Here is a 25,001-nt window from a genome sequence, read left to right on the forward strand (position 1 = left end):
TAAAGCGAGGGTCTGGCCGGCTAATCTTGAAACACCTTGTGGAATTTAAAAAACGTGCCTGACATCCATTAGTGACACTTGGCCAGATTAACCACCCGCCCGGATTGGAAAGTGAAGAATTATAAGTACCAGCCTGAACGTTTGCATCTAACACTTCCTCTGTGACATTCAGGAACGATTGCCAATCGCTAAAGTTCGCAGGTGTGGGGATACTGGGCGTGTTAATTTCTTTTACTTTTCCTAACACCTGACAGGATGTCTGTTGAATGGTGTCATTTAAAAAGATCATTTGGACAGTAATCAGGCATGCTCTAAACAAAGCTTCCCTACCCTGTATTTGCCAATTTTGTGTTCCTCATACACTTTTTAAATCAACAGTGTTCTTCCAGTATTCATAACCTTCAACTGCAAGACGGCAAACAAAGGACTCTGAATAAATCAGCTTTGTATCAGTTAGCAAAATTTTCGAAGGAGGAAACTTGAAATAGTATCATGCTGAAGTGTTTTGGGCTCCCCACTGGTGGTGTAGAGCTGGGTTCCCACTGTGTGAAGTTCAATACTTGTCTGTGCCTAGTAGCGTGGTGCAGGTAGTGATGCCCCTGGTTATTATAACAGAACACTTCCCCATAATTCGTTGGATTTCTATATACATCATCACTTTTAAACACTGAATAGTCCTTCATTTCAGTTAACATAGAATCAACTGTCTGAACATACCAATCATCGGATATAACACCAGGTGTATGACATCTGTCATTGAAATTTTAAACACATATGGAATTTTAATGACCTCATTAGGCCTCTATATAGCAAATGGACCGTTGTCCCATACAATACCATCAGGAATTGGTACAGTTGAAATGTTCATAAGGGACAAGTCTCTTCGGACCTTATGTGAGGAATGATATGGAGTCAAGATTTCATCCACAAGTTCAACCGAGGAACGGTCAGGAAGGTAATGACCATTTATGAGTAAAAAGAAAACAGTCACAAACCCAATCCATAGGAACAATGCAAAAAATATCAAACAGAGCCAAAAATAGTCCCATTGGCAGATAAATAGTTATTTTTAAGCCATAGGTATAGCTTATGTTTCTTTGATCCATTTTAAATTGCTGGAGTAGATGAGTCTGAAGAAAAGTCATCAGTGTCAAAGAAATAACCAGAAGCAGTCTCTGCAAACACTGGAGCGGATGCATTACTGGTCGATCGATCCACGTCACATGGAGGCTCATTGTAGATGGTATCATCAGTCTGTGTAGTGTTGGTGTAAAAAACAGCCAAATCTTGGAGAGGTGCTGTCATTGATGTGGTGGCTTGAATCAGCAAGAGCTAATTTTCCGCTCTCCCCATGGTTGAGGAGGTGTTTGAAACATCAAGGGACATTGTTACATAGTCTGAAGTAGTGTTGTTAATTCTACTTTGAAGAGGTATGTCCTGTTGGGTAGTGAGAGGGAATCTGGGGCTACCCAAGGGACCTCTGGGTCTACTGTGCAGGATCGGCCACATGGTGAACTTTGACATCATCAATGGAAATTAATCTGTTTGTTTTCTAACCAGGCAGTGGTGGTAAGATGACAGTTCTGGTACCTTGTATTCCCAAAACTGGGACTGGTGCTCTGTAAGATGGACTGAATTCCCTTTTCACAGCGATCTTTTCACATACCAGATCCTCAACTTTAGGAATCCAGCCAGTGGAAGTAGTTGGTGAATCCCTTATTCCTAAGGTGGCAGCACTGGGGGATGATTTATCATCACGAAATTGCTGAAGCTCCTGTAAAACAGTGAGATGTTCATTTATGTGAAACGATGTGCCTGCTGCCACCAAACCAGGGCCATCAAGATCTGGGACATACATAGGTATCCCAAAGAGAACCTCATAAGGAGTGCGTCCCCCAAGAACCGTCTTGGCAGATTGTTCAGTGCTCTGTGGACCCCATATAGGTGATGAAGCCAACTGCGGCCAGAACCTAATACCCTGGCTGTAAAGGACTGCTTTAGATCACGGTTCTGCCTCTCCACGACCGAATTTCCCTCGGGATGGTATGGTGAGGAGTAATGGAGTTCAACACCCATCGTCCTCATGGTGTCCCTGAATGCCTTAGAGGCAAATGCAGGGCTCTGGTCTGAATGTAATGCCGTATCCGCATATGTACTGATAAATATCAGCAAGTCTTTTATAACAGTTCGAACGTCAGCCGACCGCTGCAGCCATACCCACAGGAATCTAGAACAAGAATCTGCAGCGACTAAGATGTATTTGTATGCACCATCAGGTTGTAGTGGACCTCAGTGGTCCAGGTACAGGTACATGCATTGTAGTGGCCTGTTGGACACTAAGAGTGGTGTCTGCGGTGAGTGTTTTATATTAGAGCCCTTTATTTGCTGGCAAATGTTGCAACAAAGGACGTATTGCTTTGTCTGTCTGCATAGACCTGGCCACCAGAAACGTTTCTGTAAGAGTGTAATTGTGACATCACAAAACAAAATAAAATGATGGACGGAGTGTTGAAACTTTTCAAACACTCACCCCCAGTCACAGATCTGGGTTTAATCCATCGTTATTTTGCTCGCCACGTAAGCCCAGTTTAGACCCAGCCATATGCAAATCAGTCTTGACCCTGTTCCCCATGGGAACAGTCCAGCCCGAACTGCTAGGCCAGGTCGTCTCGTGCTCACTGTGCCACTGGATTCAAGCTAGCCTGGCTTATGAAGGGTGATACCCTGAAACTGGTCCCAGGATGCTTGTTTTGAGTCCAGGAAGGTCCTGGCCTGGCATGTTCGGGCTGGACTGTTCCCATGAGGAACAGGGTCAAGCCTGATTTGCATGTGGCTGGGACCAAACTGGGGTGGCATGGTGAGCAAAAGAATGATGTATTAAACCCAGATCTGTGACTGGGGGTGAGTGTTTGCATTGTTCAGCACTCCGTCCATCATCCTTTTGTGTTGCTAAAGTTGCCTTAAGTGAGAAGGGTATGCCCAGACATGGGTCCCGTGCTCACTGTGCCACTGGATTCAAGCTAGCCTGGCTGATGAAGGGTGATACCCTGAAACCGGTCCCAGGATGCTTGTTTCCGGTCCAGGGAGGTCCTGGCCTGACAGTTCGGGCTGGACTGTTCCCATGAGAAACAGGGTAAAGACTGATTTGCATATGGCTGGGTCCAAACTGGGGTGGCATGGTGAGCAAAAGAATGATGGATTAAACCCAGATCTGTGACTGGGGGTGAGTGTTTCCATTGTTCAGCACTCCGTCCATCATTCTTTTGTGTTGCTAGAGTGTTATTGTGGCCAGTATACCAGCATTTGAAGAGGCAACACCCTCATGTGCCTCTTTTATTAGACCTAGTCTTTAGTCTTCGTTGGAGGTTGCTCGATCTCCAACCCCAGGAATTGTTGCGTAGGCAACATTCTGTGCACTGATATGGTAAGAATAATTTGTAGGGTATACTTTTGAGAGGGACTTGCCTTCAGCCGAAGCCTTCACGGCAATCAATATTTCATGATACTGGTATGCTTGGTATCGTGGAGGTACGTTCGCTATTCTACATGTGTGGAATGTGACTGTCTTCCTCAGGAATGGTCACCCAGGAGTAAAATGTTTCTGTTGGGTATGCTTCATTAGCTTCTACTATGAAAGTAACATCCCCACCCTCATCCCTTAAGCCATGCGCTACTAGGTGTAAAGTTAATGCTTGTCTAGCATTCTCAGTAATATCTATGGCATTAGCCACAGTGCAAATTTGTGTGAAGAGATGGAACAGCAAGTGGGGAGTATAGTCCTTTAATTAGTTCAAACTCGAACAACCTACAGCCTAATTAAGTAATCCCTTTTCAGCTGAGGAGGATCTTTCCCCAGGACCACGGAGGTCTCCGTTAAATGGTACTTAGGGTACCTGTAGTATGAGACTGATATTCAAAGTAGTTGTAAATTAGTGCCTAAACATGTCGTAGTTGGACTCTTGCTTCTAGGCAAGAATGCTGATTTAAGGATGACAGTACTGTTGTTCCAACCCTTCCGGCTCCTAACCAATACCTCACCTAAACGCCAAATGGTTTTTGGTGATTTGTGGCAGTCTTTACGCATGGACTCAAAAGCGTGACATCTCAGGGAATATCGTGGTTAAACGGAGATTACCCCTTTCTCACATCAACAACAAGTCTCAATCACCCTTAGGCAAAGAAGAAGATGCAGTAAAAGGTTCAATAATATTTATTTAATCAAAACTGCAATCTACAATAAGTTGCATGGGCTGCAATGATTAGGATAATGAACAGTGCAAGAAACAGAGTGGAAAAGACGAGAGTCATTAATACAAAGACCCCACCATCTCGCAATATCACTCGATATTATGAAGTGTGTAATATGTCCTAATACCCTAGTCTGTAGGCCTAACCTCTAACCCAGAAGAGAGCTAGGTATGTTAAACCTCAAACTGCCAATGCCATGTCCATGAGAAGAGCCCCTAACCCTTGTTACCTTGGAATGAGGCCTCTGGCTCAGACTCCGCAAGAACACGAAGATTGTGTCAGTGTCAAGGCGACGTGCCGCAGCGATGGCATCTGGTCGGAATCCCTCTATCTGTCTGATAAAGTGGGGATTATATATACAGATCTGCCTAGACCCCTGGCGTAGGTTAGTTCCCAAACAATAGATAACAAGTTGTGCTTAGGACGGTAATTAGTATAAATAATTCCCTCTAATGCGTGAAGAGGGAAAGTACCTAACGCGGACATCTTCAGTTTGTTTGTATTTGTCGCCTGATCTTAACGCCTTAGCACGGTGGCACTGATAAGGGAAATCAAAACATGGGCCTAAGTCAAAACAAGGCAGCCATCTTAAAATAATGAATTTCATAAATGTGCTAAAACAGAGCAGGCTAAGTGGGCTAAAAGTCACTAGGTGACGGGGCACGAGTCTGCAAATCAACAGCTAAGCTAACTCATGTATCCCTATTAAAACAAACTAGAATTCACCACAGGTGGATGCGTGTATGCAAGTGTCAGTGAATGGGTGTATGCATGATGCGTGTGAGTGCCTATGTGCATGTATGTGGGGTAGGGGCGATGTGGCTGAAGGGAGGGGTTTTCCTGTCCTTTCTTATGCAACTTTCTTTGTATTTCCCATTAATTCTAATTTTTCTAAGTGGAATTTTATTCTGTATATTTACAGCCTTGATAAAGTCACTGTATGTGACGAAACACGTGTTGGCTGTTTCTTGAGACTTGTTATACTTGGAAGAATATGTGCAGCTGGACTTGGCTGTCAATAAATCTTAAAAGTAAATCTTGGAACTTTAGTCTATGGAACTTTATTTCATAAAGACTGTTGTATGCCCTATCTCTGTAGTTGTTAAGTGCATTGTGGCATTCTCTGTACTTATTGAAGATTGGTGGGCTTTGGCCCGTTCCCTATGGTATCTTTGGTGGTAGGATACCCCATACCACATCAGCACACTTTTAACCTTTTTGTATTGCCTGTTTGTATTTGCCCTATACTTATGCTTTGAATGGGAAGTGTGGTCTATACACTACTACCACCAACTCGTTTGACTTTCTTTTTACACCTGGGGATGGCTTACCCAGGATGGCTGAAATTGTCATGTGTGATTAACAATAAATGCCACGATCCTGTGATGTCTCTATTACGACTCTTGTAGAGTGCCTGAGGGCAAGACAAAGAAAGGTTGTAGCCGTCTGTGACACAGCCCTGGTGTGATATGGAAGTGTAGTCCTTAGCCTTACTGTTTAATGATGAATGTCATGCTACTTCAACAGCTCTGTTATTTGTTTTGGTAATTGTTACTGCTATTATCTTCTCTGGAACATGGTGCAAAATATGTGCTTTTTCCCCCAACACTTAAGTGTGGTTGTCCTAAGAGTACTTGCTATACCTGTCCCTTTCTGCAGGGTCATTTTGTCTTCCTCCTCCTGCTTTTTGCTGTATTAGTTTTTGTTGGCTTTAGGACTCTGTGCACTTTACTGCTGCTAACCAGTGTGAACATTCTTGTGCTCTCTCCTTAAATCATGGTAATATTGGCTTATCCCCAATTGACATATTTAATTTACTTATAAGTCCCTAGTAAAGTGCTAGTAGGTGTATGCAGGGTCTGTAAATGAAATGCTATTAGTGGGCCTTCAGCACTGATTGTGCCACCCACTTAAATAGCCCTTTAAACATGTCTCAGACCTGCCATTACAGAGCATGTGTGGGCAGTGTGCCATTTCGACCTGGCAAAATAAACCTTTTCCCAGGCCCAAACCTTACTTTTTAGTACATAAAAGTGACCCCTAAGACAGGCTCCGGACAGTCCAGAGGGCAAGGCGCAATGTATTCAAACGGTTCGACATGCACTGCTAAGGTTTACATGTCATGTTAGTGAAAAACTCCAAATTCCTCTTTCACTACTGCAAGGCCTATCTTTTCCATAGGAAAACATTGGAATTTCCGTATTACAGCATGATTTCCAAATGAGAAGAGATGATTGGTTCATGTTTGGTGCCCCTGGAATCCTAATTTAAAATCCTAAGAGTAACTCAAAGGGCTAGTCTGCTGGCCTCATGATCTGAGCCTCAGGGACATAGCAGGCTCCCCAACAGTTCCTGGACTGGTCATCAGTGAGTTTCCGACCCCAAAGAGGTGCCCTTAGGGTCCTGGGCCTTTGACGTGGCTCTCAAGCTCTTAAATTCAAGATTTTAGGCTCTTCATGACTGCGAACTGGCCAGTTCGCACCGGAGCCACGCTGCTTGCGCAGAGAACCAGCGTGAGCACATCCGTCTCTTCTCACAGCAAGCATTGATCGCCAATGTGAGTTCCAGCCTGCCTGCCTGCACCATCCGGTCTGCTCTTTGCATCACACTGATCGCCGCCAGACAGCCTCTCCTTGTTCCTGGAGAACTTGAGAAGGTAAAAACTCCAGCTGACTGACCTGGGACTGTATCTGGCCTGTGCTCCATCACAGTTGTCTTGAACTTTTGACTTTCACTTGGTCCAGCGTGCCCAGATACTCCTAGTTGGAGCTTTATGCTTTTAGGCCCTATTTTGGAGTTTATTCTTTAATAATTAATAACTCTGGTTCCACTGATAGAATCTTTGTCTTTTTGGTCTTGTTTTATTTATTATTATTTACTAAATTGAGCTCTGTTTTTCTAACTTGGTGTGGAATCTTTTTGTGTGGTGTTTTCACTGTTTTAATGTTTGAAGGGTTGCACAGATACTTAACACATTGCCTCTAAGCTAAGCCTGACTGCTCTGTGCCAAGCTACCAGGGAATGAGCACAGGTTAATTTGAGGTTTGCTTGTGCCTTGCCCTGAGTAGGATTGTGGTTGATGTTTGACCAGGGCTCACACCCCAGTCAGCCAGTAACTCAGTTTCTAGCAGTACTCTGTTAATAACATTTTAAGCACTGATGTGTTATTAAAACTGTTTAATGTTGTGCTGCCTGCCACTGTTGAGCCCTTGCATTTGCAGACAGTTCTGATAAACGTGTCATGGCATGGGCTGTATGGATTTTTGCCATCTTTGAAGTTGACACCAAGGGAGTGTTGTACACCGGAGCTATGTCTCACAGACTAAGACATGGACAGGACCTGAAACTTCTTTAACAGGCACGTGTGTGGTACTGAGAGTTGAACTTAAAGGCGACAGCCTGTGTTATTGTGCAAGGTTGAAAGCAGAGCAATTGAGCTTTCCCATGGCTCGGAAGTCGTGATTAAGCTAAATAATTCCCTGACAGCTGCCTGAGCATTTTATTGACTAGTGCCTTACACCTGTGTGAATTCAAGACATGCCTCGGAAGGGGATAGACAGGGCAGATACTATTTCTCATGTGAACCAGGTGTAGCTCTTAGGGGTTGCAAAGTTCTCTGTAAACCTGTCAGCCACAAATCTAATGCTCAGGGCTAGGTTACAAAGTTGGCAATAAATGTGCTACAAAATTACACCTAAACCTATTTCATCTGAATGAAACGAGATCTATTCAGGACGCAAACAAGTTGAGTTTGAAACAACCTTTAGATGTGAGTGCTGTTTTACCTCTGGTCTGGTGCAGAAAGGATTAATGATGAACCATCCAATTTGTATTTTAGGACCATATTACAGCTGATGTTTATCCTCCGGGTTGGTAACAAACTGAGTATATATCTCAAAATATCAAAGATCAGTAAAAGCACAGCAGGTCAGTAAATATTGTAAGCATCTTTTAATCAATTTTTCATAGAACTAGCCCAAAACAAACAAACAGCATTAAGATGGCCAATTGGTCATGGACGCAGCAGGTGAAAATGCCACATAAGAATTGCACTTGGCACAAGAGTTGTAGAGTGAATCATACATTGTTGACATCTGGACAAGCATAAAAACTTTGAAGGGATGATTTCCCAAAATGAATGTGGTCCTATTAGGATTACCACATAGTGTGGTGTGTGCTCAGGTGGACATGCTCTTCAGTCAGTTCAGACTTCCTATAATTTTGTAGCTTTCCTAGTCATTGGATTTGAACAGGCTCAACTTGTGGTAGATGCTTAAGCCACGCATCCCAGCCCCAATTACTGCTCATGTACTCAATGCCCAGTGATGCCTAGCAAATATGTAAACTTTATCCTTCAGGGTCGAAATCTGTGGGTAATATTTACCTGGAACTCATTGACGTTTAGGCTGTCACAGATAGGGTGAAAAGATACCGCATAGAGCCTCATATACAGAGCAGTTGTAAATTCTTAAGGATTTAGGGCCAGATGTATCATTCTTTACAATATTACCTAATTGCGATGTTTTGCGAATTGCAATTAAGTAATTGCTATTGAAATGTATGAAACTCCAGGAGTTACCGAATCGCAAAGTGGACTTGTTACATACCAAAATGCATTTTTGCCATCGCAAAAATGTTTGATATATCTGGCCCTTATTTTGTATATAAGCTCCAGTTCCGTGCATATATATTATCCATCATTATATGGTACACTTAGTGCCATTGACATAGACTCAAACAGGGTTTATTACGTTCACACACTGGTTTGCGGTGTACATGTGATATAGGGTGATGAATTGGGCGAACCTGAACTTAGTGTTGCAGTAACCTTCATTTTTTAACATGCTTTGCCTCGTTCATTTTCTGATATCTCAACATAACATTCGGTCTTTCGGCACCCCTTTACTTACTACCTGAGCCCTTACTCCAACAACTCCTGTGTGCCTAGGGCCCCAGAGAAGGACAGAACTGCTCTGCTTCCTCTTTCTAGGTCTATGAGTATACATTACTTTGAAGGGCCTAGCAGTGAGTTCCCGGTTACTTTAGCTACCTGGCCAAACTCTGGTAGTGCAAGAACTCGCTCTTAATGATACCAGAGACACTGTGCGTCTTCCTAATGGTCATAAACTTTCTGTTTACAAAAGGTCCCTGTATTAAAGCAGTAGTTGCCTTCCTTCAGAGAAACATCCTTATTTGAAGTTGCTTTCTGAAAGCAAGAGAGCACCCAAAGTAACGCTAAGGGAGCAAATGGGGCCTTAAAGTTGACTTTTGTGTATACTGCCTTTCCTTGCTGTGATGCTAACCGGACCAAGGACTTTAAAGGGTGCTGGAAAGAACAGCAGTTCTTCTAACTGAAACCTGCTGTCAGTCGCCAAACAAATATAGGTCTAGACCTTGCTCCTCTGAAAATCAACTAATCATTAATTGAGATTTGGGTGCTAAATAGGATTCCAGATCTATGCATGAGAGGTTGCCACTTTTACAACTGAGTTTCGAAGGGTCTAAGTTCAGTTTGCCACAGACCCCTTTCCACACAACATGATAAATATTGGAATTAAAATATCAATTTATGGGTGACCAAGAGTTTTTAGGCCTTTAGAGCAAAGGAATTCAGTTGCAGCGGAGGCTCATCTATTAGTCAATTTTAAGCTACATAGATAGGCCTCAAATAAAGATAATTGTAATCAGATGCTGTTCATAAAATAATTATTGTTACTAAGAAAGGAATCGGAGACTTTAAAGTATAAAGATTTCATTGCAGATGACTTGAAATGTCATTATATATGTTCCTGGAAAATACGATTGAGGTACTGAAAAATATTCTACATGCTTCCCACCAAAACTACAACATGCTCATGTTTTTCTTCAGATCTAATTTAGCAAACGTTTGTGTGCAAAGTAGGATCTCCACTGTCCCATCAACATTCCTAGCTGTTATTCCACAAGCATTGCTCACAGCATTCAATCCTCTGAAACACTTAAGATGTACTTACTGGAACTAGTGTTAAAAACTTGCATTTCAAAACTGTGCACCGTGGCGTGGCATAAAACAATTAATCTTAGACCTTACTTGAATGATTAGTGCATCATTCAAAGAAGGTTCAGTCCCAAAACCACTCAGGCAAGCAACTGTTACACCTCCACTTAAACCCCAGATGGCACTCCCAGGCTCCTGGCTAATTCATACCTGATCTCTAACCTATCTTTTGCATGCAAAATGCTAGAAAAGTAGGACACAAACATCTGCATAATTATGTGGACCAACCCTACAATAAGTTGTCAGAATGTAGCCCCTCAAGATCGACTAAAATCACATTAGATTACCTACTTAGTGCAATGGACAAACATTGGCAGGTTGTCAGGATTTTGCTCAGTTCCCCTGCAGTGTATGACACAAATGATAACATAATAGTTTTCAGGAATCTCTGAGACTGGGCAGGGCTCTGGAGAAGGTCAGAATGGATCTGCCTCTTCCTCAGTGATTGCATTCAAGAAGTACAAATAAGAGCCTGTGACTTCATCTGCCTGAAATGTTCTCTGTAGAGTAAGCTAAGATTTGGCACTCTTGCCACAACTATTCATCTTATACATGTGCTGGATAGCTCAGGCCGTTGGGCGATACAGGGCACACTTTCAAATGTATGCCTATGTAGGAAGCTGGCCTGGTGTGTGGTGGGTACCTAAGGTACTTACACCTTAAACCAGGTCCATATATCCCCTATTAGTGTAGTGTAGGCAGTGTCTAGCAGCCAGGCTCTCTAGAGGCAGCTGTGGGTGAGCAGCCAAGGCTTATCTAGGAGATATGAAAAACTCATGCAATACCACTTACACACATGAAAGAAAACAGTGTTACAAAAATAAAGGTACTTTATTTTAGTGACACAATTACCAAAAAGTACTAGGGAGGCAACCCTCTAATAGGAGGTAAGTAACACACTAGATATGTACACTAGGAAACAGTAATAGGCATACAAAGTGATAGAAAACAGTGCAAATGTAAATAGACAATAGTGACCGTAAGGGGAGCCCAAATCATACATTAAAAAAATTGAATGTGAATGCAGGACCCCCACCTAGGTAAGGGAAATGTGTAGAAGGGAGTTTAGGGTACTAGGAAACCCCAAAGGGTAAGCACCACAGTGCTCCCCAGGAGGAGGAAGAAAGGAGTAAGTTACTGGATTTTTTCCAAACCACCCAAAGGGAAGGAAACAAAGAAAATGCAACACCCAGACAAGACTTCCAAAACCCAGTGGTGTATTCCTGAAGAGAAAGACCTGTGGAAGAAGGGTACCAAGTCCAGAAGTCACAGAAGAGTCCATGGGGAGCAAGAGCTACCACCCACCCAGCTGTGGTTGCAGGAGTTGGTCGACAGTAGAACAAAGACTGTCAGGAATGCAGCCCTGAAGCAGGTGAAGAGTTCCTGGAGGATGCAGTCAATGTCCCATGCCGGATGGATGATTGCAGTTAGTCAGTGGTGTGGAAAAGCCACCAACAAGCCTTGGCAAAGGCAGAAGTCGCAGTGAAGCAAAAGTGGAGCTGCAGGGGACCAGCAAGGTTCAGGAGGACTCAACCCCTGGGAGGAGTTCAAGGGGGACCCTCAGCAAGGCAGAGTCCACAAAAGAAGAGGCAGCCCCCACTGGAGACCCAGTGGACGAGGAACCAGAAGTTGCAGAGTAGCCCACGCAGCACAGCTGGAGAAGGTTCCCACATGGCAGGAGAAGCCTGCAGAGGGCTGTCCTTGCAGGAAGGAGTGCTGGGGGCTGGGGCTACACAGAGCCCGAAGATCCCTTGGAGGAGATGCCACCAAGTCTTGGTAGCTGCAAGAGATGGGTGCACAGGGGTACAGTCCTGCGGGGGAAGACAAGGGCGTGCCTCCACCAAATTGGACAGCTGGCAGAGAGAACCAAGGACTACTCTGGATCATCAACTGTGATGCAGGATCCACGCAGCTCAAGATGAGAGGAGATCCATGCAACCAGTCATCGTTGCAGTTGGTGCCTGCGGATGCAGAAGAGTGACTCCTTCACACCAAGGGAGATTCCTTCTTGCTTCTCATGCAGACTGAAGACTTGCCAGCCTCAGAGGATGCATAGCTGGGGAAATATTTCAGAGGCTGGAAGGAGTTGTGGAAACAATGTTGCAAGCAGAGTCTTCCTTGTGGCTGCAGATTGTATGTTCTGGGAGGGTCCAGTCGCAGTGGCTAGAAGCTGAAGTAGAGGTTGCAGAGAAGTCCTGCTGGAATCTTGCAAGCTGAATCTGAGGATCCACCCAAGAGAGAGACCCTAAATAGCCCTGAAAGGAGGATTGGTCACCTATCCAGGTGACCACCTATGAGGACTGGTTCTGACATCACTTGCCCGACCTGGCCACTCAGATGCTCTCAGAGGTCCCTGCCAACCTTGGATTCAAGATGGCAGAACCCAGGGACCCTCTGAAGAAGCTCTGGGCACCACCCCTAGCGTGATGATGGACAGGGGAGTGGTCACTCCCCTTTCCATTGTCCAGTTTCGCGCCAGATCAGGGACTGGAGGTCCCTGACCCGATGTAGACTGGTTTATGCACAGAGGGCACCAAATGTGCCCTTCAAAGCATATCAGTGGTTTGAGGAGGCTACCCCTCCCAAGCCATGTAACACCTTTTTCCAAAGAGAGACAGTGTTAGCCCAATAACCCCCACCTCCCCCCAAAAGGAAATCCTTCTTTCTGCCTTCCTGGGCTTGAGCTGTTCAAACAGAAGGAAGGCATAAACCTGTCTGAGGAGTGACAGCAGCTTGGGCTGCCTGGAAACCCTCCGAAGGCTTGTAGGAGCAATGACAGGGGGTCCTCTAAGTAGCCCCTCTAGAGTGCATGGAATCATACTTCCAATGCTGGCAACAGTATTTGGGTATGTTTCCGACATGTTTGATACCGAACATGCCTAAGTTCAGAGTTACTATTATGTAGCTGGATATAGGTAGTGACCTATGTCAATACATGCATAAAATGACATTCCCACACTCATGAAGTCCTGGAAAATGGAACTGGACTGCGTAGGGGCACCTGTGCTAGTGCAGGGGTGCTGTCAGTCACAGGTACTTGCACCCTGTCCTCTCGGCTAGAAGGGCCTGCCACATGGGTGACTTATACTGACCTGGTGCAGTTACCTTTAGTGAAAAGGGTGCATGCACCCTTTCACGCAGGCTGCAATGGCAGGCCTGCAGATACACTTTGCATTGACTCCCCATTGGTGGCATAATACATGCTGCAGCCCATGGGTGTCCCCTGGTACTCCAGTGCCCTGGGTTCCTGGGTATCATTTACTAGGGACTTACATGGGGGCACCAGTATGCCGAATGTGGGTGTAAGTAACCAAGTTACTAATTTTGAAGGGAGAGAGCATATTCACTGGGATCTTGGTTAGCAGGATCCCAGTGAACACAGTCAAACACATTGACAACAGGCAGAAAATGGGGGTAACCATGCCAAGAAACTAGGTACTTTCCTACAGCTTATGAGAACATTCTGTACACATAGGGTTGGGTATATCAAAACAGCACATAATAGCACAAACTGCCATAACCATGAGTAACACTGGATGCAACAACATGTTCTCTGTTGGAATGGAGCTAAGACTGAGATCCTTGTGAGCAAAAATCCATCCCATTTGCAGGTCCACAAATCGTGGAAATGACAGCACCTGCAGACATAAAGGCAAACAATCGGGGAGCTATTTGTCTTAACCTGAATCAACACCTTTAGGCTCAAAGGCATAGCTCAACATATTTCCCTTTTCCAAAAACATCCTGTTTTTACTGCAATGAGCCCATAATTTTTTTTTTACTGGAAAGTAAATATTTTATTTATCAACACTTTCAGCAAAAAGTCATTTTCTTGGTGGCAACTCCTCCCATCAATATAAAAACAACTGTATTAGTACGTGCATTTCATATACGCAAATATTTTAACATTACTCTTTGTACATTGGTTATACATACGTTCCTAATGAGAAAAATGAAAATACATACTCCTTGGAACAATTCTCGTCTAAGTGATAGCTACCTATTGTAAGAAAAACAATAACTTAAGTATTTAATAAAAGGTGAAAGTCGAAAGTCAGTTTAAATCTAACTAAAGGCTTTTGTTTTTTATGCCCCATTAACCCATGGTTCCCCACATACCATCTTTCCCATCAATGTAACCAGCTTAAAGATAGGATAATAGTACTGGGCATAAACACCTATAATTAATCCTTACTTCTTGAAATATGCAATGCAACTGCTAGTTTTTCTTAACATTATGGTGCATGTAAGCATTTCAAGCAGTAACTATAATACATTTTTTCCATTGTTCGATCCTCGTGTATGGTGCAATAACTAGATCGCAAATGCGAAATTCTTTCATTAACATTCATCATTAACACGTTTATCATTCAGTGGTACCGAGACGTTAAAAAAAAAAAACGAATTTTCGCGTAATAAATTTGCACAACACAACAAAAAAGATTCATGTGCATGGCTTGCTACCAAGACCCATTTCAAACCTTGGTATCACGCTGGAAGAATCGTTTTGGACAACTCCATTTACCAGGGCAAAAAATGTTTGCAAAATGAGGTAATTTGCTAATGTTTCTTGAATTATACATACAGTACAGCAGCTTTCCTAATCTACTCCTCCATCTATGGCTAGACTTGATATAGTCAAGCTAATATATTTCAAATATTGCACAGAAAGGTAAAATGCTATTAAGAGGTTCTGTGGTTTTGACCTAGATTGCCAGCTGACAAATATGTTACAGTACTTGGCACTCTATGCTGTTTTAAGCTTCTCGTGTACGTTGTTTAAAAAATGACCTTTAGACAGAACTAGTATTTTTGTCTAGTTATAACAAATTAAAAAAGAACTAACAAACCTTAAAATCAACAGTGGAAAATAATGCTAGTAAGGAAGCCTTGGTTATTGCTTCATTCAAACCAAAAAAAAACAAAAGTGAAGGTTTAGCACCGCTGAGGGACATAGAACATCTTCTGATAAAGCAGAGTTGAGCCCTGCCTGAGTCAACCTTCATTCACTATCGCAGACTTGCACTTGATGTCTATCTATGTCATTGGTTTCCACAGAGAAGCTATTAACATCACAGCTTTCTAAAGGCATTCCATTTTCACCATTATTTTCCACATGAGCGGTATTTATATCAATACTTTTCATACTAGTTTCTCATACAAAACAGCAGAGGGCAAACACAACTTTTCATTGTTCCTTCAGGTAATTCTCTTCGAGCGTTCCAGCTGCTCCACTTGGAATATTTTTGGTTGTTCAGGATTCCAGTCATATATCCTGTCATATATTTACCCATCAATGCCATATTTTCAGGGTTGTTCGCATCATCACCCCAACAGAAAATAACTAGGCCTTTCGCCTATGTCTCTTGGATACACGATGGATTCCTTAGTGTGCACATTGATGCCCAGAAAGTCTTCAAACAGCGAAAAACGTATAGCAATTGGCTTTGGACGGCTTCTAAGATCCATAAGTTCTGGATAATTCTCAGAATGCACCTGAGTTAAAAATAGTATGGGGTACTTGTTTTGTTTCAATCAAACCAGTGTACAAATATGAGCATTAAATGCTGAAAACAAAATCCTTCTCTTTCCTGCACTTTCCAAAACAATTTTAAGAATGGTGTCCAAAAAAGGTTCATGTTGAAATATATCGACAGATTGCCATCTGATAAGCCATCCTTTTGTTGACATATCAATTTGATTTCAGTGTTAAATCCGACATCTTCAGAAACTGTTTCCAAAGCCTTCTGAAGAGAGGGAAATGGTTGGTTATCTGAAACTGAACTCTCTTCATCAGGAATAGATGTCTGAGACTCTTTTAACTTGAGTGCAGTCATGTGAGACAACGTCAGCAGCTGAAGCTGGTCGAATGTGAGATCTTTTACAGGAATCTTGAACAGCTTTATTGACTCAGCATCACCTTTCTTTTTCATTGATATGCAACAAGTGAGGTCGTGGTATATTATGGGCACGAAATCCTTGGAAAACTGCACATCAAATTCCACATATGCAGCCCCATGGCTTGCTGCATTCTTCAGTGAAGCAATAGTGCTTTGTCAGATCTTAGCAAGTTGTGTGGTTGTGGTAGACTTTTCTGTACCTCTGTGTCCAACATCTAAAGGTGTTCTTTGCTTCCAGTATTTTGAAAATGAACTGCTCGTGTTATTTATTGGGTTGATAACAATGAAGTCAGCTCTTACTTTTCTGATGGATTCCCTTGAATTCCTGCTCATGATTGGGAGAGTAAGAATGCCACTGCTGTTACCACTTCGGGCAGTACTGGAGGACAAAAGGCAGTCAGTGCCAACCTGGGAGTGTATCACCTTGCACTATTGCTTCACTTATGTCTGCCTCAAAAACGTCGAACAGTAATTCCAGGTTAGCTGACTCCATGGTGTGTATGCTACACTTGGTCCATCTATCTGGCAGCACAGCATTACCACATTCTGGTTGTGTGTGCAAAGACTTGTACTCTTCGTCACTTATTAAGGCAATATCTAATGTTTCCCATCTTGCTCCTCATCCTCTTCCTCCTCTGGGCCTTCTAGTGTAAGCTTCACTCTAAATCTAGACTTTTTAAATGCTCTCTTTGTTATAGAAACTGGTTGTTTTTCAGAATAATGCAGGTGCAGTATTGACTCAGTCTGGCATGTCAACTATCTTTAGTCCAGGGATTCAATGCCATTGTAGATTCGAAACTGACCATCATCTCTGAAGCACCCAAATTCTAAAGGGCATACTGATCTTGGTTGCATGTGAGTCTCCCACTTGTGTTCTACGACTTAGCAAGGACCACTCATAGTCTTAGATTCTAATACACTTCCCTTAAAATACTGATACAGAGCTGGAGTACACCTGGAAGCGTGGTACTAACATTTGCATCGGGAAGAAATGTGACTGCTGTCTGAGGGTTCCAATTCACAATGCATCAGTACTCCCACAAAATGCAATAAATTCACTTGGTATAGTTGATGCCCTCACTTGAAATGTGATTTGGGATGCCATAGCTGCAGATGTTTGTCACTGAAAAAAATATTCAGCAGTGTCGGGATGGGGGGGTGGGAGGGGGGGTGGTGAGGGGAAGTGGCGTCTCTCACCAGGGAGGGGGAAGCGAAGCCTCTATGCGGGCAGTGTCACCTGCGCTTCGCCGACAACCTGGAGCAGTCTCAGCCTGTTTCAACTGCCTACACTGATCTCATTAATTCCATCTGATGGGATCTTTGATAAAGGCAAGGCCGTACTCCTGTAACATAGTTTACTTAAGACATCTCAACAAACTGATTATTAAACGTGCAACAACTGTAGAGTAATTCTGGCAGACTTTGCCTAAACCTCTGAAAGTACAAATGTGAAAAGCCAGCATCGAAAATACGCCACTGCTGCACTAGAAGAGGAAAGGGAATGTACAATTATCTGTACTATACATAAAGTAAATGCAAGATGGCCTGAGGCCCATTCCAGCACCATAGCCCCACTAAATCCCAGCCAGGAATTTCAGGTCAGCTACATCACATGGAGAGGCAGATCCCAAGGGAGTTCAAGTCCCAAAATAGTGGAGTACTCTGAACCTGGCTTTGATGGTAGAATCAAACTATCAGCATCTTAGGCAACCCCTTTAAAAAAGAAACCTTTAGACCAGCTTTTGACTGAATCTCCGAAATGTTTGTCACTGAGAAAGGATTAACTGACAGAGGTACTGCCCAGTAAACGTCTGTAAGCCACAATCGTGGACTTCACATTTTCAAGTTACCAGTGCTAAGAATTTTTTAAAAATTCTTTTTATTAAGTTTTCAAACCAAAACAAATAAAGAAGTAACAGACTGTGCACCCAACAGGGACAGACGTGCGTCCTATTTGTGTCATTATTCAATCACATTCCGAGACATATACACACATTAGGCTATACATAAAAGAAGCGTCTCATGTAAAGGGCAGCAGGTGTGAGTTGTAGGAGGGTGAAGTACATCATGTACCATCGTCATTGAGAGGTCAAAGACTCAAAATGCGGCGATGCCTCTCGGATATCCGCACGTTATGGGCGGCACAGTGCTCATGGGCAGGATCATTCGACAGCTCCGAGACATTCAGAGTCGACAAATAGCCCCTCAGAGTCTGCAGATTTACTTCGGATGTGAAGCAGGTGGCTGCAGAGAGGCATACATCTCACTAGTTTTATCACAGTAAATGAGGCTCTCAAGACATGCCCGCATCGCATGCATTGGCCCGGAGCCCCAACGCAGAGCTATTTCACCCCTTGCCAGGAGAGAAGGGCTATGGTTGCAAACCGTCAAAGAGGTTTATCAATATTCTCCACACATTCCAGCAGCACCATCGGGAGGTCAGGGGTAACATAAGTGCCCACCATCGACGTCAATGTATTGAAAGCGTTCTGCAATATTCCGCCACGCCTCCACATTTCCATGTTAAATGAGCAAAGTCTGCATTTTCTAATTAACGTTTCAGACATGCAGAGGATTGAGAGGGGTCTGTTTTGCTAAGGCACTAGTTACATAGATTCTACGGAGAAATTTATAGTGTAAAAGTTTGTGTTGATGACTGAGAGATACTGTGCGTCTTTTGGAACAACAATCGTACCATATCTTATCGGACAGCTGGCACCCTAACTCCACCTCTCAGGCTTCCTGCGCCCTCCGATCCTGAACGAGGAGAAGCTCAAGTCATGCATGATATAACTTGGAAACCAAACCAGAGCTGGAATATGCTCTTATAATTAGTGTGTGGGGAGGGAAGTCTAAGGGTGCCAATGGATAAGAAGGCAACAGTGCCCGCAGTGTGCTCTGCAAATGGCAGAGGACAAAATGATCCATATACGTGGCGGATTAAAAGAGCCTTTCTCTGTTCGTGAGAACCTATGATCCTGCAGTAAGAGGTCACCCATAGTAGAAAGCTGAAGAGAGCAAAGCGTATGTTGCACCAGTTTCTCCGTAAGGGGGAGCCAAGAATTGTTACCCAACGGGACTGCCGCTGAGTATAGCAAGCTGCAAGACAGTAGGCAAGCTAGTTGCCGCAACACCCAACACATCACGGCCAACGGCTGGTCATCTGCAGGATCCAGTGGGTGGCCAGATGGGAACAGCGATTGTAATCGGATAGGGAACACAGAATTTCTTTCTGGTACTGCATATGGTTACCGGGCATTCGGATGATACCAATAGTACGCATAATGGCATTGGGCAGTGTAGGAGGCTGGCCTGGCTTGTAGTGGGTACCAGAGGTACTTACACCTTGTGCCAGGTCCAGTTATCCCATATTAGTGTAGAAGAGGTGTTTCTAGCAGCTTAGACTGATAGAAGTTAGCTATGGCAAAGCAGCTTAGGCTGAACTAGGAGACATGCAAAGCTCCTACTATACCACTTATATCATATGCACAATATCCTAAGAAAACACAATACACAGAGTTACTAAAAATAAAGGTACTTTATTTTTATGACAATATGCCTAAAGTATCTCAGTGAGTACCCTCAGTAAAAAGGTAAGTACTATACACAAGTTATATGTACACAAACCAAAATCAGGTAAGTAAGAGCAAGAAAAGTAATGTAAACAGTGTAGAATTGCAATAGGAACACATAGGTATAGGGGCAACACAAACCATATACTCCAAAAGTGGAATGCGAACCACGAATGGATCCCAGACCTATGTGAACTTGTAGAGGGTCGCTGGGACTGTAAGAAGACAGTGAGGGTTAGAAAAATACCCCACCCCAAGACCCTGAAAAGTAGGAGTAAAGTACACCTACTATCCGCATAGAGCACAGAGTCGTGATAGGGAGATTCCGCAGCAAGAACAAACACCAGCAGTGCACTGACAACGGATTTCCGGACCTGAGTACCTGTAAGACAAGGGGACCAAGTCTAATAGTTGCGACAGTGTCCGTGGGGGCTGGAGCCCAGGAAACCCCAGCTGAAGGTGCAAGGAAGCTGCCACCGGTTGGAAGAAGCTTGGAGTTCTGCAAGAAAGAAGAGGACTAGGAACTTCTCCTTTGGAAGACAGATGTCCCACGTCGCGATGAAGCTTGCAGAGGTGTTCCCATGCAGAAAGACCGCAAACAAGCCTTGCTAGCTGCAAGGGTCGCGGTAGAGGTTTTTGGGTGGTGCTGAGGACCAGGAAGGACCAGGATGTCGCCTTTTGAAGGAGGAGACCGAGGGGGCGCTCCGCAACTCAGAGAGCTCTCACAGAAGCAGGCAGCACCCGCAGAAGTACCCCAACAGGCACTTGGAAGAAGAGTGAACCGGAGTCCACGCGAAGTTACAAAAGGGAGTCCCACGACGCCGGAGGACATCTCAGAAGGTTGTGCACTGCAGGACGGAGTGCTGGGGACCCAGGCTTGGCTGTGCACAAAGGAAATCCTGGAAGAGTGCACAGGAGCCGGAGCAGCTGCAAATCACGTGGTACACAGCTTTGCAGTCTAGCGTGGGGAGGAAAGGACTTACCTCCACCAAACTTGGACTGAAGAGTTACTGGACTGTGGGAGTCACTTGGACAGAGTTGCTGTGTTCCAGGGACCATGCTCGTCAGGATGAGAGGGAACCAAGAGGACCAGTGATGCAGTCTTTTGGTGCCTGCGTTAGCAGGGGGAAGATTCCGTCGACCCACTGGAGATTTCTTCGGAGCTTCTGGTGCAGGGTGAAGGCAGGCTACCCCCAGAGCATGCACCACCAGGAAACAGTTGAGAAAGCCGGCAGGATTAGGCGCTACAATGTTGCTGGTAGTCGTCTTGCCACTTTGTTGCGGTTTTGCAGGCGTCCTGGAGCAGTCAGCGGTCGATCCTTGGTAGAAGGTGAAGAGGGAGATGCAGAGGAACTCTGGTGAGCTCTTGCATTCGTTATCTGAAAAATTCCCCAAAGCAGAGACCCTAAATAGCCAAAAAAGGAGGTTTGGCTACCAAGATAGGAGGATTGGCTACCAAGAGAGGTAAGAGCCTATCCGAAGGAGCCTCTGATGTCACCTGCTGGCACTGGCCACTCAGAGCTGTCCAGTGTGCCCCCAACACCTCTGTTTCCAAGATGGCAGAGGTCTGGGACACGCTGGCGGAGCTCTGGGCACCTCCCCTGGGAGGTACTGGTCAGGGGAGTGGTCACTCCCCTTTCCTTTGTCCAGTATCGCACCAGAGCAGGGCTGGGGGATCCCTGAACCGGTGTAGACTGGCTTATGCAGAGATGGGCACCATCTGTGCCCATCAAAGCATTTCCAGAGGCTGGGGGAGGCTACTCCTTCCCAGCCCTTCACACCTATTTCCAAAGGGAGAGGGTGTAACACCCTTTCTCAGTGGAAATCCTTTGTTCTGCCTTCCTGGGCCAGGGCTGCCTGGACCCAAGGAGGGCAGAAACCTGTCTGAGGGGATGGCAGCCGCAGCAGCTGCAGTGGAGACCTCAGAAAGGCAGTTTGGCAGTACCCGGTTCTGTGCTAGAGACCCGGGGGATCATGAAATTGTCACAATTCCATGATCTTAGACATGTTACATGGCCATGTTCGGAGTTACCATTGTGACACTACATATAGGTAGTGACCTATGTATAGCGCACGTGTGTAATGGTGTCCCCGCACTCACAAAGTCCGGGGAATTTGCCCTGAACGATGTGGAGGCACCTTGGCTAGTGCCAGGGTACCCACACACTAAGTAACTTGGCACCCAACCTTCACTAAGTGAAGGTTAGACATATAGGTGACTTATAAGTTACTTATGTGCAGTGGTAAATGGCTGTGAAATAATGTGGACGTTATTTCACTCAGGCTGCAGTGGCAGGCCTGTGTAAGAATTGTCAGAGCTCCCTCCGGGTGGCAAAAGAAATGCTGCAGCCCATAGGGATCTCCTGGAACCCCAATACCCTGGGTACCTCAGTACCATATACAAGGGAATTATATGGGTGTACCAGTATGCCAATGTGAATTGGTACATTTAGTCACTAGTGACAAATTTGGAAAGTAGAGAGAGCATAACCACTGAGGTTCTGGTTAGCACAGCCTCAGTGAGACAGTTAGGCATCACACAGGGAACACATACAGGGCACATACTCATGAGCACTTGGGCCCTGCCTGGCAGGGTCCCAGTGACACATGGACTAAAACAACATACATACAGTGAAATATGGGGGTAACATGCCAGGCAAGATGGTACTTTCCTACACAACGCCCCCCCCCCCCCCCAAACGAAGGACAATAAGACTAGCCATGACCTGATGAGTCTTCATTGTCTAAGTGGAAATATCTGGAGAGTCCATCTGCATTGTAGTGGGTACTCCCAGGTTAATGTTCCACTGTATAGTCCATTCCCTGTAGAGATATGGACCTCCCCAACAATTTAGGGTTTTCACTTTTCATTTGTTTTAGCCAAAGTAGAAATTTGTGGTCTGTCTGAACAATAATGTGAGTGCCAAACAGGTATGTCCTCAACTCTTTCAGTGCCCAGACCACAGCAAAGGCCTCCCTCTTTATGGCAGACCAACGCTTTTCTCTAGGGGTCAACCTTCTGCTGATAAAAGCAACTGGTTGATCCTGGCCCTCAGAATTCAGTTGTGATAAGACTGCCCCTACCCCTAATTCAGATGCATCCGTTTGAACAATGAATTTCTTGGAGTAACATGGGCTTTTTAGGACAGGTGCAGAGCACATGGCCTGTTTGAGCTCCTCAAAAGCTTTCTGACAGCTAGCTGCCCATAACACCTTCTTAGGCATATTCTTACTTGTGAGATCATTAAGAGGGGCTGCTATGGAGCCATAGTTTTTAATGAATCTCCTGTAATACCCTGTGAGGCTTAAAAAGGCTCTCACCTGGGTCTGAGTTGTAGGGGGGACCCAATCCATGATTGTCTGGATTTTTCCCTGAAGTGGTGCAATCTGTTCTCCACCTACCAGGTGTCCCAGATAAACCACCTTACCCTGCCCTATCTGGCTCTTTGAGGCATTGATAGTGAGGCCTGCCTTTTGCAGGGCCTCCAAAACTTTCCAAAGGTGGACCAGGTGAAGCTAAAGACAGCAATATCATCAAGATATGCTGCACTAAAAGCCTCCAACCCTTGCAGGACTGTGTTCACCAACCTCTGAAAAGTGGCAGGTGCATTTTCCAAACCAAAGGGCATCACTGTAAATTGGTAGTGCCCTCCTATAGTTGAAAATGCAGTCTTGGGTTTAGCATCTTCTTCCAATTTGATCTGCCAATACCCTGCAATCAAATCAAAAGTGCTAAGATAGTTGGCAGATGCCAGTGTATCAATGAGCTCATCTGCCCTGGGTATAGGGTGAGCATCAGTTTTTGTTACCTGACTGAGACCTCTGTAGTCTACACAAAACCTCATCTCCCTTTTTCCATCTTTTGTGTGAGGCTTTGGTACAAGCACTACTGGGCTAGCCCATGGGCTTTCAGAAGGCTCAATCACTCCCAGATTCAACATTTTCTGCACCTCTTGTTTATTGTAGTCTCTGACATGGTCAGGCTGCCTATAAATCTTACTTTTGACAGGCAAGCTGTCTCCAGTATCAATTGTGTGTTCACACTGGGATGTTGTACCTGGCACAATTGGAAAGAGGTCAGAAAATTGTCCAAGGAGATTGATGCAGTTGTCTTTCTGTTCTGCAGTCAGACAATCTGCCAAAACTACTCCTTCCACTAAGGCATCTGCTTCAGTGCTGAAGAGATCAGGAAGAGGGTCACTCTCTTCCTCCTGTCCCTCATCTGTTCCCATGAGCAGGGTGAGATCAGTCCTGTCATAGTAGGGTTTCAGGCGGTTCACATGAATCATCCTAAGGGGACTCCTGGCAGTGCCCAGGTCTACCAAATAGGTAACCTCACCCTTTTTTTCAACAATTAGATGGGGTCCACTCCATTTGTCCTGGATTGCTCTTGTGGCCACAGGCTCCAATACCCACACCTTCTGTCCTGGTTGGTACTGGATCAGAACAGCCTTCTGGTCATGCCATTGCTTTTGCAGCTCCTGGCTGGCCTGAAGGTTTTTACTGGCCTTTTTCATGTACTCAGCCATTGTGGATCTTAGGCCAAGTACATAATCCACTATGTCCTGTTTAGGAGCTTTTAAAGGTTTTTCCCAACGCTCCTTCACAAGAGTGAGTGGACCTCTTACAGGGTGTCCAAAGAGGAGTTTAAAGGGGCTGAAGCCCACTCCTTTCTGGGGTACCTCCCTGTAAGCAAAAAGGAGGCAAGGTAACAGGACATCCTCCTGAGTTTTTCAGGGAGTCCCATTATCATACCTTTGAGAGTTTTATTAAACCTCTCTACCAGTCCATTAGTCTGTGGATGGTAAGGAGTGGTGAACTTGTAGGTAACACCACACTCCTTCCACATTGCTTTCAAGTATGCAGACATGAAGTTGCTACCTCGGTCTGATACTACCTCTTTAGGGAAACCCACCCTGGAAGAGAGTCCCAGGCGGGCCTTTGCCACTGCAGGGGCTGTAGTGGTCCTTAGAGGAATTGCTTCAGGATATCTTGTGGCATGGTCCACAACCACCAAGATAAACCTATTGCCTGAAGCAGTAGGAGGGTCATGGGGGCCAACTGTGTCAACCCCTACCCTTTCAAAGGGCACCCCAACCACTGGTAGTGGAATAGGAGGGGCCTTTGGAGTGCCACCAGTCTTTCCACTGGCTTGGCTGGTCACACAAGACTTGCAAAAATCTTTAGTGTCCTCTGACATCCAAGGCCAATGAAACAAGGGGATACGTCTTTCCCATGTTTTGA

General features: G+C 44.7%; 1 protein-coding gene and 1 pseudogene across 1 annotated transcript in view; one reads left to right on the forward strand and one right to left on the reverse strand.

Moving 5' to 3' along the window:
* CMBL (carboxymethylenebutenolidase homolog) overlaps positions 1 to 25,001 on the forward strand; it is a 707,337-nt gene that overhangs the window by 44,921 nt on the left and 637,415 nt on the right. The window lies entirely within an intron of this gene.
* On the reverse strand, positions 15,433 to 17,290 carry LOC138275878 (glycerophosphocholine phosphodiesterase GPCPD1 pseudogene; annotated as a pseudogene).

This window comes from Pleurodeles waltl, chromosome 2_2 (assembly GCF_031143425.1).
Source record: "Pleurodeles waltl isolate 20211129_DDA chromosome 2_2, aPleWal1.hap1.20221129, whole genome shotgun sequence".
NCBI lineage: Eukaryota > Metazoa > Chordata > Amphibia > Caudata > Salamandridae > Pleurodeles > Pleurodeles waltl.